General features: G+C 37.8%; 1 long non-coding RNA gene across 1 annotated transcript; it reads right to left on the minus strand.

Moving 5' to 3' along the window:
• Positions 1-5,265: 5,265 nt before the first annotated feature.
• LOC148156060 (uncharacterized) lies at positions 5,266-7,419 on the minus strand. The gene is made up of 2 exons (XR_015764906.1): positions 7,271-7,419; positions 5,266-6,662 (listed from the first exon to the last, which is right to left on the minus strand). It is a non-coding gene; the product is annotated as an uncharacterized LOC148156060 (long non-coding RNA).
• Between the last annotated feature and the right edge of the window lie 8,808 nt (positions 7,420-16,227).

The following is a 16,227-nucleotide window of genomic DNA, read 5'->3' on the forward strand; positions in this document are numbered from 1 at the left end:
TTTCTAAGTATTGGTCTATTCGTCAAACATCTGGTGAGTCTGGAAACATGATTCCCTCTGAAGGTGAAGTCATTTTATCGGCTATATTTAGTTTGGGTTTAGAGATTTGGCTCAAAACCATGTGTGATTTATGAAAAGCTTGTTCTCCACAGATCTGATCAAATTCTCCATCCTCAGCATCAACACAGGCTGAGAGAGAGAGAGAGAGAGCGAGAGAGAAAGGGAAAGAAAGAGAAAGAGGGGAAGAGAGAGAGAGAGAGGGAGAGAGAGACACCAACGTCTTTAACAACTTATTAAATATTATAAATTCATTTAAAATTCCTCAACAATTTTCATTCTCAACTTAATCCTCATTAGTTTTGGGTTTTGATGATTTATTATGATTAAATATTATTACTGTATTTTTTTAATCATTTTTCACTATTTTTATTATAACAATTTTTAAATCTTATTTAATTATTCAACTATTTTATGATTTTTGTCTTTACCGTTTTATTTTGTTAGTATTTTTACTATTAGATGCATTAATTTTTATTTTTATTTCAATTTTTTTTTTTTTACAATTTATCATTATTTTTCCATCTAATTTTTCTTTTTCTTTACTTTTAGTGTCTTTTTGTTATTTCATTTTTCTTTATTATTTTTAGTGTTTTCTTTTTTTATTTCCATAATTTGTTCAACAATTAGTTTTTCTTTACAATTATTTTTTATTTTATCATTATTTCTTATTATTTTTTCTTTACCATTTCTATTTTTATTATTATTAATATTATAATAATTTAACTTAAATAATTATTTTTACTATTACTAATGCTGTTATTACTGATAATAATATTATTATTAAAACTACAGTAATATGTATAAACAAACAATAATTGTAACATTGTTGAATGTATTGTGCATTTTGCTGCATTATTGTGAAGAAAAAGCTCAACTAAAAAGCAAAACTCTGGATTTATATATCTGATAGTTTTCAAAGTGTTTGGAGCTGAACGGTCATGTTGCATTTGATCCAACTTTACGTCACTAATTTGAGACATGTGCCATAACTCTGCTGCACATAAACCCACATTAATCCAGACTGTGTGTTGGTGCAGAGCTGAAGATGCCAGTCGGCCCACAGCTGCTTCTAATCTCCACCATGTCAGCACACGATGAAACCAGACGACCAAACTGCTTTCAACCGGGAGTTTTCAGGTCAGCTTTTACAAATTCACTTATTATCCAAAATTCACATTTTTCAGGTTTTTTGGGGGGTTTTTATGTTCCCATTTGGGTCTCGACTGCTTCTAAAAACAGACCAAATGTTTAAAAAGAAATAATAAAAAAACCACTTGTTTACTGGCAGTAAGTTGATGTTCGTTGGTGTTTGAAAATATGCAGTTTTTTTGTTGGGTCACATTCTGCAGCATCACCTAGCAACCCCAGCAGAGTTCCGCCCGTCACCTAGCAACCACAGCAGAGTTCCGCCCGTCACCTAGCAACCCCAGCAGAGTGCCACCTGTCACCTAGCAACTCCAGCGGAACTCCAGCGCGTTTTACCGCTGTAAAATGGCTGCTACAAAAGTTAAGTGTTTTGTCGTTGACTTACCATCAAATAAAACCAAGTGGACCGGTTCTGGGTCCTCCTTAAGAGTCCAGTTTCGGCAGAACAAGGTCATCAAGGTCATTTGAGGTCACCAACAAACAGAGGTTGGTAGAGTAGCCAAAAATTGTACTCAAGTAATAATGGGACTACTTCAACTTACTTTTACTAAGGAGCTGTCCACAAAATGACTCAAGAACTTAAGTATTGGGTAACTGATGATAAAATTTGAATGTTACGACTTTATTCTCATAATATTATGACTTTATTCTTGTCCGAGTTTGTTCTTGTAATTGTATTTTCTTACTTTTTCTTAGTATGGCCCTAATTCTCCGTCATAACAGTGAAGTGAATCTACTCGTAAAAGTACTTTTTTCCTCAAAAAGTTACTCGTGTAATTATAACTAGTTACTATCCACCTGATATTCTGTGTGGAAAAAGCGGTGACAATTGCTAAATATAAAACCACAGAAGCAGCGTTGAAGGCCCGGCGGCTGAGCGACCACACACTGAATCCACCAGACTGGATCTAAACCACAGGAGTGGGAACAGTTTTCTGATTAAATCCGCAGAAAATCCTTTCAAACGTTTATATTAGAGACTCCAACAGATTCTCCTGTTCCAGGAGTCTAAGTGTCTGCCTGAGGGAGACATCTGGCTTCACCTGAAACATCCCGATTACAAGCCAGAGCCACTTCAGAGCGCATTAAGAATTATTACAAGTTATGAAACAAGATTTCTTTTTTCATCTATTGTTTTTTTTTTTTTTTACTGTTACCTCCAGGGCGATGTTGGTGCGCGGGGAGCGGGGAGGTTTGGGAGCGGAGCGGCTGCAGCGGGGCGGGTGGTGGCTGCAGTGCTGCTGGGCGCCGTCAGGGTCGTCCAACAAGAAGGACAGCTGGCGCAGCTCCCCCTGCAGGAGGGAGGCGGAAAGACACAGCAAACATCATCAGACAGAGGAAAGAAAAACTAAAACTACCAAGAATTTTTATCTAGTTTCTACTGCAAATAATTTAGTTTACTTGAAATAAGACAAAATATATTTTTGCCATGTCATAAAGGAAATAATAACCAGAAATAAAATCTCATTATCCAAGAATCTGATTTGTCAAACAAAAAATTTAATGTGGTCAACATATTTTGTGTAGCCCATGCTTGGGTTGCTCGGTGATGGGCGGAACTCCACTGGGGTTGCTAGGTAACAAGCAGATTATTTCACTTATAACAAAAACATTTTTCCCATCTTGTAAGTGAAATAATCTACCAGTGGAACTGGATATTTGCAGTAAAAATTAGACTAAAAACAGTTGGTAAGGTTTTGTGTTTTTGCAGTGTCTACGGAAGAGGATTAGGACCAATTTTAATCTCAGAATTGACTAATCCCAGGTTTCTGACTTATTTCTCAGAATTTTATATTTCCCTACACCCCCACAATTTAGAATTTATTCTCAAAATTTAGATTTGACTTTTGGTCAAAGTTTATACTTTTGTTTGGTCAGAATCTACTTTTTTTCCCTCAAAATTTAGACATTTTTTTTTTTAGAATTTGAACTTTTGGTCAGAATTGAGACTTTTTTAAAAATTTTGACTTTTCCTCACGATTTGGATTTTTTCTCAGAATTGAGATTTTTTTATTTCAGAGGGTTAAACTCAGACTTCTGACAAAAATTCATATATTTTTCAGTGGTTCTAATCCTGTCCTGTAGTAATCTCTAAAATCCATCAGAATAAGTTGATCCTGTCTTGTCAGATATCAACATGTGTTCTGCATAAGAGCAGCAAGGCCTAAAGACGCTCAAAGGAAAGTGTCAGCATTTCTCAGGGTGGAATCACTTCACTTAATAAAAACATGTCACTTCAGGGTTGTTGGGACAAGCAGAATCCATTTTATTTGATGCTCTGAACAGATCCAGATGCAGTTATGACAGTCGCCGCGGCCGCTCCAACCCTCAGGCTGCAGCTCATGTTGTAGAAACTGGATATGCATAAGGCAAAGCTGCTTAACATCCTTTATGAACTTAAAAACAACCATTCTGTTAGGAAAACAATGAGAACAAGATAAGGTTATACTGCAAGGTGCATGAAGAAATATCTGTAAACCTTAATGGCAAAAATCCCCCTAAACGTCATTGTTCGTTTCCTGGTTTCAGGGAAGTCATGGAAACAAACCGTTGGTCTGCAGGAATCAGGATGTTCAACAGGGCGGGTCAGAAAAACATGGCTGAAATAACGTTCAACACGTTTCTTCTCTAAACAGAGAAAGATCTGAGTGTCGGCCTCCTCAGACTTCAAGATAAACCAGACTTCACACATACCGACTCAAATACTTCAGGTTCTGTTAGCAGAAGAAAACTAACATTTAAGGCTTTTTTTCAAATCAAGTCAGATACTTAGCATGTTTGAAACATGTTTTTAAATGCTGAGTGTTAGAGGAACATGTCAGGGGTGCGTCTGTTTTTAACACCACAGGGAAGAGAAAGAAAAATGTCATGCAAGTTCACACTTAAGAACGAGGTCAAAGTTCAGCTCAGGCTGAACCTGAACTCATTCATGTTTGTAGTTCACCACCAACATATTCTGAACAAAGTTCAACACGAATCTGTTTACATTTGTTCAGGATTTATTCAATGAAGTTTTAATTAAATCATCCACAGAACATTTATTGTGTCACTAAGTCTTTTCTGAGTAAAAAAAGTAAACATTTTGCGTAAAAAAGCAAAAATTCTCTGCAAAAAACAGAATTTTAAGAAAAAAAGTCAGACTTCTGCAACAAAAGTTAAAATTCTAAGAAAAAAAGTCAGAAATTTTAGAAAAAAACATTTTTTTTCCTCTCCAGTGGCCCTAATCGTCTTCCATACCCAACAGTCACCAGAACCTTACCTAAGAGGGAAACAAACTAAAACTCTTTTCCGGACAAAGAAGCTGAAGTTTTGCCTTATTTATGTTGTCATATTTCATATTTCATTGAGTTAATATTCACTCCCACCTCAGAAAGCTGCTTACTTCAAACGGAGTTTCAAAACTCTCCAGGATGCCTCCGACCATGAGGAGTCCATCAGAACCGATGTCCAGGCCGTGGTTGACCCAGTCCACGCTCTCCAGCAGCGAGCAATCCACAAACAGCTGCAGCTGATTCCTGGAGACACTGAAGGCAACACGATGCCAGTCTCCATCGCACAGCCCACTGATGGGGAACCTGCAACAGAACCATTTCAGGATGATGCAGCTTCTGTTAAAGACGAAAAGAAAACGTTTGTTTTTCCCCTTCACTTCATGTTAACGTCAGATTTCCACTGAATGTGTGGAAATTCTGTTTCTTTTCTCTCAAGTCTTGTTATATTTAGTACTTTTTGCAGAATCAGTCAGTAAAAAAAAGCATCCAAATAAAAACTTTCCAACTGTTAAACACTTAAAAAAAATACACTAAAGTCCTGCTACTCTTCTAAGAAGAAATATGAAAACAAACCAAAACTTCATACAACCATATGAAGAAGCAAACTAATAATCTGCTTAGGACCTCCACACCAGCAGGGGGGCGACCAGGAGCTAAAGTAAAGACAAATGTTTGGTTTATAGATGTAAACTTAAGAAAACAGCTTAAGCAAAAAGAGAAAAATCATTTTGTTTGGTCATTTTCCTCCTCTTATTTATCAGTATTAACTTAAAAAACAACAAAGACGTTTTCAAACATGTTAAAAAAACATTTTATTAAATTAATTTTGGTTGTACAGTAAAATAGTGCGTCATATTTCTAATATTGTTTACCATATTTTTATTTTTCAGATGTTCTGACAGGGTTAAAATGAAGCAAATATAAAATGAGATTTATTCAGTTTGAAGGTTCCCCAATTACATTCTGCTCAGGGCCCCATTTAAAGTGGGACCGGCCCTGTTTACTGGGAATCTGTGAAAACTAATGATAAATACTCACTACTTTCTCTCTGACAATAATCAAACTTACTGAACATGCCAGTACAGAATGTCTTCATGATTTTCACACCTTTTTCTTTCTGCTGCCTGTTTATGATCTTTCCATGTTTGTGTTTCCTGAACATGAAGGAACAAGTCCAGACGCTTCAACAAATCATTTCACCGAATGGAGTCGCCTTCAAACAAAAGCACAGGGTGCAAACAGACTCCCTGCTGCAGGCTCCTCACCACCTGGGTGCACATTTGCATATAGTGAGGAGGAATGCAGGACTCAGCATGAAAAACTATTTTCTACTATGTGAGCTGAATGTTGGAAGGTTTTTTTCATGACTTAACCAAATACTTACAAATAAAACTGTAGTTAGTTCTGCTGAGGACACAAACTAGCTATTAAGTTGTTTGATATTACAAATATTTTATTACATAAACAATTATAAGATAGTTAAATACAATGGTATATAAGAGGAATAAATTTCAGCCAAAAATCTCAGAAATTTTCTAGAAAAACTTTGTAAATGTCTGACTTCAAAAGACAAAAATTTGCTCGACAAAAACCCCCTCAAATCTTGAGAGTAATCTAAAAGGTTATTGTAGAATTTTTTTTTAGCAATTTCTGAGCCCCAAAAGTAAAAATTTTTTTCAAAATTCTGCAGAAATTTTTGTTTGGAATTCCGAGAAAAAAAGTCAAAGTTCTGAAAAAAAGTCAAAATTCTGAGGAAAAAAAGTTTGAATTCTAAGGGGAAAAAACATTTTGAGAAAAAGGTGAATTCTGAGAAATAAAATGAATTCTGAGAAAAAAGTCAAAATTCTATGAAAGTTGAAATTCTGAGATAAAAGTCAGAACTCTGGCAATAAAGTCAAAATCTTAAAGTCAGATTTTTTTTCCAGTGGTCCTAATCTTGTACAAACAGTATTAAATCCATCCTGCCTCTGAAGTTTAAAATCTGCTCTGAAAGGAAGCCTGTGAAACCTCATCATAAATCCTCACTCGTAGTGGCGCTGTTGAGTCCCGATGAAAATGATGGCGTAGGCGCTGATCCGGACCTGCAGCGTGATGTGGCTGTCCGGGCTGAGCACGGTGAACACGCTCTGCTCGTCCCTCTGCAGACTGCGGAGCTGCACCAGCAAACTGAACTCATCTGAAAACCTGGAGGCAGGAAACACAGGCAGCATGAAAGAGAACAAAAACTAAAAAACACAACAAACGCAACATAAACGTCATTTAATGGACAGGTTTTCAAATAGTTTTAATTCAAAGTATGACGTTCATTTTTACTTAGCATTCTATTGGCTATTGTTTGAAAAGCAGCCAATCAAGAAGAACCATTAGGTTTTTTTGGCGCTGATTGGCTGCAAGAGCGCAAATAAGGAAGTCCGTCAATATTAGCTTCTGCGGTAGCGCTAATATAGTTTCCACCGAGCGTATTAATGTGTATTAGGGTATATTTGTTCAAACTATTAAAATATGTATAGTTTCCACTGAGCGTATTAATGTGTATTAGGGTATATTTGTTCAAACTATTAAAATATGTAGCTATAACGTTTTTAGATGCATATTTGCGGGTTTCAGCTCTTTGCAAGCGGTTAATAACCTCAGAACATCCAGTGTACGGAGTTGACATTAGCATTCCTGTAACTGCAGCAAAACGTCGTTCTAAAAATCCTAATAAAACACATTTACTGAAATGTGGCAAACCTTAAAGAGATTCAAACACATTTGCGAGGCTTTGTGTGAATATTTAAAAACAAACAAACCTGTCGCTGAAAATCTGCTGCATGGGGAGCGTTAAGGTGGAGTACTGTCCTACTCTGATTACCGGACAGCTGGCGCCCTCTACAGTCAGGGAGGAGTTACTGCGCTCTGACACCTGGAGAGAAATCTCCTGGAGGATATTCAGCTCTTCTGTGGGAGACAGAGGAAGACTGATCAAAACATCAACAATGCAATATTTAAAAATTACATCATCAGATCAAAATGTGTCCCAAAAATTGTACTAAAGTAAGAGTAGTGATACTTTGAAATATTTTGACTCAAGTAAAACGTAGCCATCCACAAAATTACTCAAGTAAGAGTGAAAACGTCTTTGGTAAAAAGTCTAGTCAAATACTGAGTAACAGCTCAAATAATCAATCATTTAATATTTAAAACTTACATCAACAGACAGGCCAAAATATAAAGTTAAGTGGAAATTTGAGGATTTTAAGGACTTATAGTTACTTATAATACATATAAGTAACAAAAATAACAAAATCAGGCAAAAGATAATTTTTCCAAATCAGTTTCTTTCAGTATAAAACTTCAGAAACTTTAACAAATACTGCAGGTGTGTGTCTGTGTCTGGTGAATTTTTGGTTAAAACATGTTTGCTTTTCATTCAGTTGGTAGAAAATCCAGAAATTTTACTCAAGAGTAAAGATACTTCATAATAAAATTACTCCAAGTACAGCCTAGTAAAATACTCTTTTTTTTGTCATTTCTTCAAAAAAGTTACTCAAGTAAATGTAAGTAGTTACTACCAGCTCATTGGGTTTTTCATGGGGGTCCTGCTACCCGCTGTGGGAGCCACTGCAATTGAAAACATCTGCTAACCAAAACCCGCAGCCCGCTGTGAACACACGGCTCACTTAAAGGCCGACGACAATGAGCGTTTTAAAAGGATTTCTGTTAGCCACAGCATCGCGCGTCGTTCTACCTCGGCCCCTGCTGGCTGGTTTCCTGCCAGCGGTTAGAAGTTATACGAGAGGCTTTTATTTTTACCCCCAGAGAGCAGCCAGAGTGCCATTCATCATATGTAGCCTACAGGTGTTTTCCTTGAACAGCCCCTTTCTTTATTATACCTGGAGAAAGTGAGTCACTGGTGCTGATGCTACAGCAACCTGACAACTGACAGGGACCCGTCTGAACAGAGATGCCGGTGGGATTATGTAACAGCTGGATCCAGGATTAATTAGGGTGATGTGTTTGAAGGAAAAACACCGACTCGACCCGCCATTGTCAGAGGGATCATAAAGAAAGCACTTATTAAAGAAACGCCCTCAGGGACGCCGCGGTACCGACATGTTTCAGGTGGCTGGAGCGCCGCCAAGAACCGCAGAGGCTCAGGCCCAACTCCTGTCAGCCATACTCTAAAATAAATGAGACCGTGTCTGTCAGCCCCTCTACAAGCTCGTTATCTCTTCCTGAAGATAAAGCCAGGAAAATCTCCGGTCTGCTGAGTCCCACACTGCAAAAACACAAACTTTTACCAACCGTTTCACTCTAGTTTCTACTACAAATATCTTAGTTCACTTTATATAAAACAAAATGAGCTTACAAGGAGCTCTTCAGCAAGAGAAAGGCAATATCGGTCAATAAATCCTTAATATTGATAATAACAAAAAAGAACTAGCTCCACTGGCAGATACTTTCACTTACAAGACATGTTTCCCATAAGTTGAACTAGAAGTTTTTTAATCAATATTATATTCATATTTTGTACATTTTTATACTTCCATTTCTGTTTCTACTTCTTCTAAAAACAGGCCAAGCTCTTAAAAACCCACTCAGATGTGTTTTTGGCAGCAATTTAATGTTTTTTTTGGTATCTGGAAAATGACCAGTTACATAAATCTGCAGAATGTAACGTTACAAATCAGCAGGCACTGCGCCATTACCTAGCAACCACAGCGGAATTCTGCCCATCACCTAGCAACCACAGCGGAATTCTGCCCGTCACCTAGCAACCAAAGCTGAATTCCTGGACGTTCGCCCACAGACCTACTCTAACCTGTTCAAGGAAACATAACAGGTCACATTTAAGAAACTACTGACTCAAAACAAGATGCTAAATGTTGCTGAAAAGTTTTCTGTAAGTTAGTTCTGTCTTATTTCAAGTCTACTAAGATATTACCATTCCAAAATATCAAAATACTTCAATAATACTTGGTAAATATGGTGTAACATAAATGCCAACCAGTTATGTTGGCCACTCTGTAAAATAAGACAAGAGATCATGCCAATCCAGTCAGGTGGATGTATGTTAAAGTGTAACTAACCCCCAAACAAATCAACCTTTTTGCCAGTAAGCTGTAAATTTATTCAGGGATTTTTTCTTAATGTTTCGGTGTAAATCTTGACATTTCTGTGTAAATTTGTTTGGTTTCACATTATTTTTACCTAAAGCATCTCACTGCTCTCACTCCTTCGCCGAACGATGCCAAAACTGTTGGATTCATTTTTGTTTATCTTTGTTAAGTTTCATGAAACATTTTACACAGGACATGTTTAAATAGTTTTATTTTGTAGCATTGAGGGGAAAGGTTTCTGTTTGAACAGAAAAGGTTGCTAACAATCTAGATAAAATCCATACATCTCTTACTGAGAGACATTATTATATTAATACTGAATAAAATGCAGCAGGTTTGAATCAATTTTAAATTATTTTCCAGGCTGTAATTTTGGAAAGCGGTTATTTCTCCAAAGTTTTCATTAACAGATCATTTGAGTGCAAACTCTGCATTGAACTGCAGAGTTTGCATTATTTTCCAGAAATAATCACAACAATGCAACAGTTTTCCCACTGGAGTCTCTGATTGGTTCTCATTAAATGCAGGAACGCTTCATTGTTTCCCTGCAACCATTACAACATTACTACATCATAATGAAAACAATTAAACTGTAGGCAGTTATAATGGGTTCCTCATCCGACCCAACATTACTGCCAACAAAGTGAAAAAAACTAAACAAACATGGCATCTTGGTGCAAAACAATAGAAATCACTCAAACTCCATTGTTTTTACTTCCTCAATTATCTGCAGTCAATGAATAAAACAATGACAGAACGGCAGGAGGAGCAGAGAGACTTTTTTATCTAAAATAAGAACATGTGTGTCAAACTCGAGGCCCGTGGGCTAAATGTGGCCCGCCATAGCTTTTTATGTGGCCCCTCTGACTTTTTATCAAGAGATAAAACATTTATTATCCCTTAATAAAATGCAAGTAATTATTTACTTACATAAGTCATATAAGTGATTATTTATAGTCTATTTTTTTTTAAGTGAGACCTTTTTAAAAGGAGAATTGCCTCTAAATATTGTTGTACAATGTTTCATTCTCACAATGATAAAGATTTTATTCCATCTCTATTACACAATGTCCAAACTCAAATCAGGTCATTTTGAAGGCCAAATACATCCAGAGAAATATTAACTAAACGCTAGTCAAGTAGCAGCAGCAGGTAATAATTTATTAAAACATTTTGACAGCAAAAGAAACTGAGGAACAAAACTGTGCAACTAGAAAGCAGGAATGTTTTAAAGAATAAAAGAAAAGAAACTTTTTTTCCTACACATTCAGTGTTTTACCAGAGCAAAACTCGTTCCCAGGTTCCCCTCTGCAGATGGGGACGAGTGAAGCAGGATTTTTCTGATTTTCAGCAGAATGAAGCAGAAGATGAAGTCCTACACCCTGGAATGCCTCATAATTGGTTTCATCTTGGCTCAGATTTCTGGCGGAGCATGTAAAGAATGTGCTGTTTTTATGATGGGCTGTTAGTAGAGGTGCTAAAACTGTAAATTATCTCTAATTTCTCTGTTTCTGTGATTTGTCTCGTTTTTCTGGAGCTCAAAGCGACCAATAAACACCGGCAGGTACAGACCCCCGTACGCTGATGACGTTATTCTTTACATCTAAGATCCAATAAAATTTATATTCTCCCATCGTTTTGGGGGAATCTCTAGATATTAATTTAATCTGATGATTTTCCATTTACATAGTCAGCGACATTTCAAATTAAATCTACAAAAGATAACTGCACCAGTAAGCACTCTTTCACCCAAACATGAGCATAAATGTGTTGATTGCAGACTCATTACGATGTTTTTGAACAAAGCCTCTTTTTCATCTTTTATTTGCTCCAACTCTATCAATCGTTTTGCACCAATCTATCAGTTCAGAGGCCAGGACTTCACCAGCCTGTTACTGGGTTTTTTACTGGACCTGTTGGCGTTATAAAACCGCCGAGGCTCCACTTCGCTGAGCTGAACGTCACCCAGACATCCTCTGTCTGCAGATATTACAAACTTAAATTCAACCGTTTTACCAGTCATGTCCTAACAGGCACCGTTAACCTGTGGCTTCAATTGGTCCGAATAAGACAGAAAGGTCAATAAAACTTTATGAAGCCTTTTTTACCCAGAGAAAGAAAAATGCTGACTGAGACACATCTTGTTTTTATTACGGTAAAGCTTCTTATAAAAAGCATCAACATCAAACGTAACATTTTACACAACAAACTCCTGATTTTACCAACTGCTTCGATCCTCCTGGACATTTTCTGAGCAGAAAAGAAAGTATAACTTAGACGTTAGAAACAAGTTTTGAACTTAACTGAATGGTTTCTATGTGTATCAGTAGAGGAACTGTGACACATGAGGTCAGAGGAGCTGACATGTGTTTCAGGTTTATTCAGTGGGATTTCAGATTACAGGAGAGCCGCAGCCTGATGCCAGCGGTTTGCGTCACCGTCAGCCTGATTCGGTTCAAACCAAATTAAATTAAAAGATTAAGAGCCGATCTAAAACCATCCTAGCTAAGAAAACATATAACATCGCTCACACATACACATACTGTTACATTTAATGTTTTGTACTCAAAAGGTATGTGACTGAAAATTTTTAACTAAAGGGATTTTATGTAAAATTTAAGCATCAAAACTCATCAAGAACTTTGATTCTTTTATTAATGTTAGAGAAATCCTTTAAAATCTTCATGGAAACCATTCAGCTGCACTAGACGCCTGGGTGGACCTAGCTCCGCCTTCAGGACGCAGCTCCTCCCCCCCTGCTCCTTCAGACTAGCCAGCAGCAATTAGCAAACTCCTGGTGTAACTTTGCATCAGCTGAGTTAATTATTGGAGCTTCTTCTCAGTTAATCGCTGGTAAAAACGTTGTTAAAGGGTTAATAGAGGGGCCATGTTGGGATGATTTCCTGTAGGCGGGGCTTCACAAACAGCAGCAGTTTCTTAAAGAGACAGAGGCCCAATTTCAAGGCATCAAATCAGGAAGTCGAATTACTTTTAAGTCATATTTGTTATAAACAGCTTCTTTATAACTGAAGGTAACAGTTACATTACTGAGCTGTAAAATGACACATAATTTTGCCCTTTTAATAAGTTTAATCACCCAAAATGCTGAAGCTGTCATGAGTTAACGTCTGAAAAAGTCTCTAGATCTGCAGTTTGAACAACTTCCTGCAACAGAAAACACAACAAACTGTAGAAGAAAGACAAATATTCATGTTTCTTTACCCGTAGTGTTTATATCAGACACAGATTATTTACTCTGAGTCCAAGATGCTAACCAGTTTAAATACCGAACTTTAGCTTCTCATGTTTTCTTACTAACTGACTAATAGGTCGGGAGAGAGCGGATCCGACCCGTGCTTCACCGATCCGGTCCGCTGTTTGACCTCTGGGTCACCGAGTCTGAGGTCAACCTCAGTGTGACTAACCGAGACTTTCACCGTCTGCTGTCGCCTCAGGATGAAAGGCTTTCTGAGAAATGTGTGACTGGGAACCAGTGGGGTTGAGCTTTAAACCAGACGGATCAAACGTCGTTCATGACCTCAGCAGCTGCTCGTCTGGGCACCGATACAAAGAAGTGTCCTTCTGAAATCGTCTTCAAAAGCAGTTTTGCCTCATTAAGGTGTATGTATATATTTGGGCCTCTGTCTCTTTAAGAGTTCTTGCTGTTTCTGAAACATTGTTGACCCTTTAACAACGTTTTTACCAGCGTTGCTCTGAGAAGCAGCTGCTATGATGAGCTCAGCAGATGCTCAGTTCCTCCAGGTGTTTGCTAATTGCTGCTGGCTAGTCTGAAGGAGTTGTAGTTTGGAAACTGAAGCTCAGAGGAGGAGCTTTGTGCTTGTAGGCGGAGCTAGGTCCACCCAGGCGTTTCTGCACAGCTGAATGGTTGCCATGGAGATTAAACTTGCATGAAGCAAGTTCTGTTTCTGATGAGGGAACAACATTAAAACATGATGTAAAGCTAAAAAAAGTATTTTACATTCTTTGTGACTTATTTGTAAACAATATCAACAAAACTGGGTCTGCTCTCAGCACAATCACAGGATTTGGGTCATTTTCTCTCCCTGCGTTTGCTGCACTTGGTTGAGCTAAATAAATTAATTAATGCAGATTTGGATGCATTAAAGTCTAATTTAGATTAAAAGTTAGAATAAATGTGCGCAGATTTACTATAAAATTTAATAAAATGCAAATAAGCTGCTTATTAAAAGATGAATATTTTGTGTTGTACCCAGGGCCGGTCCTGGCTTTTTGGGGGCCCATACTTTGCCAAACTGCAGCAGGGGTGTCCAAACTTTTTCCAACATGAATCCCAAAGTTGAAGCACTTAGAGTGCATGTGTCAAACTGAAGGCCCGGGGTACCAAATCTGGCCCGCCGTAGCTTTTTATGTGGCCCTCTAGACTCTTTAAATCCCTCCAGTTTTTCATAAATTCGCAAAATTCACACAAAATCAAGAGATTCAAACATTTCTTCTAATTTTACTGACATTTTTTCTCAAAACTGGCCAAAACCTTTGGGTGTAAGTGACTGCTGCCTCAGACTAACTTCAAGTCAAGTTGTAGTCTGTGATACAGCGATTAATAAAAAGTAACATTTAACATTATATATTAGTGCAAATATTGTAAAAACTCCTCAGGCAAATTTCTACATTGCAAAAAAAAACCTAACAAACACAAAAACAATCACAAAATTCTGGATGTTCAATATTATTTTATTTTAAGAATCACTTACTGAATGCTGGAACAGCCATTTATTTATACTTTAACAGTTTACTGGGTTTTATCAATACTTTCTGGAACAACCGGCCCTTTAAGAACATTCAGATTTTTGTTATCGTCTAAAATTAAAATAAGTTTGACGCTGCTGAGTTAGAGGATATACTGCCCCCAGCAGGAGGGAGTTAGCATCATTTCAACCTAAAATTTGGCAATAAAATCACAATTATGCATCAGTGCAAAAGAGTTGATTTTGTGTGAAAAACTGGAGGAACTGATTGATTTAATCTGTCGGTTCAAATTGCTCTGAATTGATTTAAGCAAACAACTGTTATCTTCTACTTTTTGGAGACGGATAAGAAGCGTTGGTGGACCGGATTTGGCCCCCGGACCTCGAGTTTGATGTTTCGCATAACGGTACCAAACTGACCCCCTGCCGTTCTGTGAAAACAGAGACATAAACTCGCCGTCAAAGCCGCAGAGAACAAATCGTACCGTTGGCTTTGTTTGAACAGATGTGCTTCCAGAGGAGGGTTGGACTCCGCCAACAAAAAGGAGCAGAGCAAGAAAAAACCAGGTGAAAGGATCTTAAACCCGTTAATACATCTGGTAGGCTAGAAGTAAACAACACCTGCCGAACCGGCTGGCCCACAAACAGCCTCTAGAGACGCTGCACCAGTTCAGGCTGGAATACGACAGAAACCACCAGAATGTGAGAAAACCAGGAAGTTTTCATGTGATTGCATCCCAATATACACAATTACAGCCCATTGTCTGTTCCCTGCCATGTTCTGACCTCCCTTCTGCGGTTCCACCGAGCCGCACGGCCAGATGGGGAATGTCTGGGTCCAAACTGCAAACACATGCGGCGCGGGGAGCAGAACTTTACATACCAGCAGGGGCCCAGAGGGCAGGGAGGCCAGCAGGCCTGTGTTTCACAGGCCATGAAGGTCTGGGGTGACGGTGCTCAACGCCCACGAGGCCACAGCATGAAGAGAAAGGGAACTTTGACTGGTCCGTTAAACCAGAGTTACAACCCCAGGAGCCACTTCGCCTCCAGTTCTGCCAAATAAAACTCACTTAGAGCCACAAAACCAACATGGCTCTTTGGAAACATGGAGCCTGTGTTGATTATTCTGATGACTGATTTACTAATCAGTTAAAACTTTTTGGCACATTCTGCAAATTTTTCATTTAAATGAAAAATCTGGAATTAATCGATTAATTGTAAGAATAATCAATAGATTAAATGATAACTAAAATAGTCAATCAGCGCAAAAATTGAAAATGCAGATCAATAACGTTCAAATCAGGAGCTCCTCTGTGTGAAAGGTGAAGGTGTGATAATTTATTCTCACCAGAAACTTTTTTACTAATAATAATTGTTAGTTTTGTTTAAATTGATCGTAAAGCGATGGAGCACCATACTGCTGAACCGTCATCTTCAGAGGTGCAACAGGGTTTTATGTAAAACAATTATTTGTTACGTAAGATTTTTATCCCTGGCTACATAAAACACTCAAATTAAAATGTCAGCTTTAAACCTGAAGTATAAACAAAAGGAGAAATGTGCTGGTTGTAGTTTCGAGCAGCAGCATATACCATTTTTATATGATTTCATCAATAATCTACCAATCAAAACAATGCCGTTTGACCCTTTGACCTTTTGTCAGTCTGCTCTGCCCCATCTTGGTGAGTTCAGCAAAACAAACCAACATGGGCATAAAACGGGCAAAACAGCCGCCATAAAAATGCTTGTAAAAGTTTAAATGCCCTTGTAAAAAGATCCAAAATATTTCAGTTTTAACAAACTGAGCAGACGAGCTGCTGCCTGTTTCAGCAATAAAATGGAGACAAAAACTCGTCCTGCAAAAACTCCACTAAACTCCTCTGTTCTCCAACGGCATTACGTTACACTTCTGCTCACATT

This window comes from Poecilia mexicana, unplaced genomic scaffold (genome assembly GCF_051168715.1).
Source record: "Poecilia mexicana isolate PSO_F unplaced genomic scaffold, ASM5116871v1 scaffold_12, whole genome shotgun sequence".
Taxonomy (NCBI): Eukaryota; Metazoa; Chordata; class Actinopteri; order Cyprinodontiformes; family Poeciliidae; genus Poecilia; species Poecilia mexicana.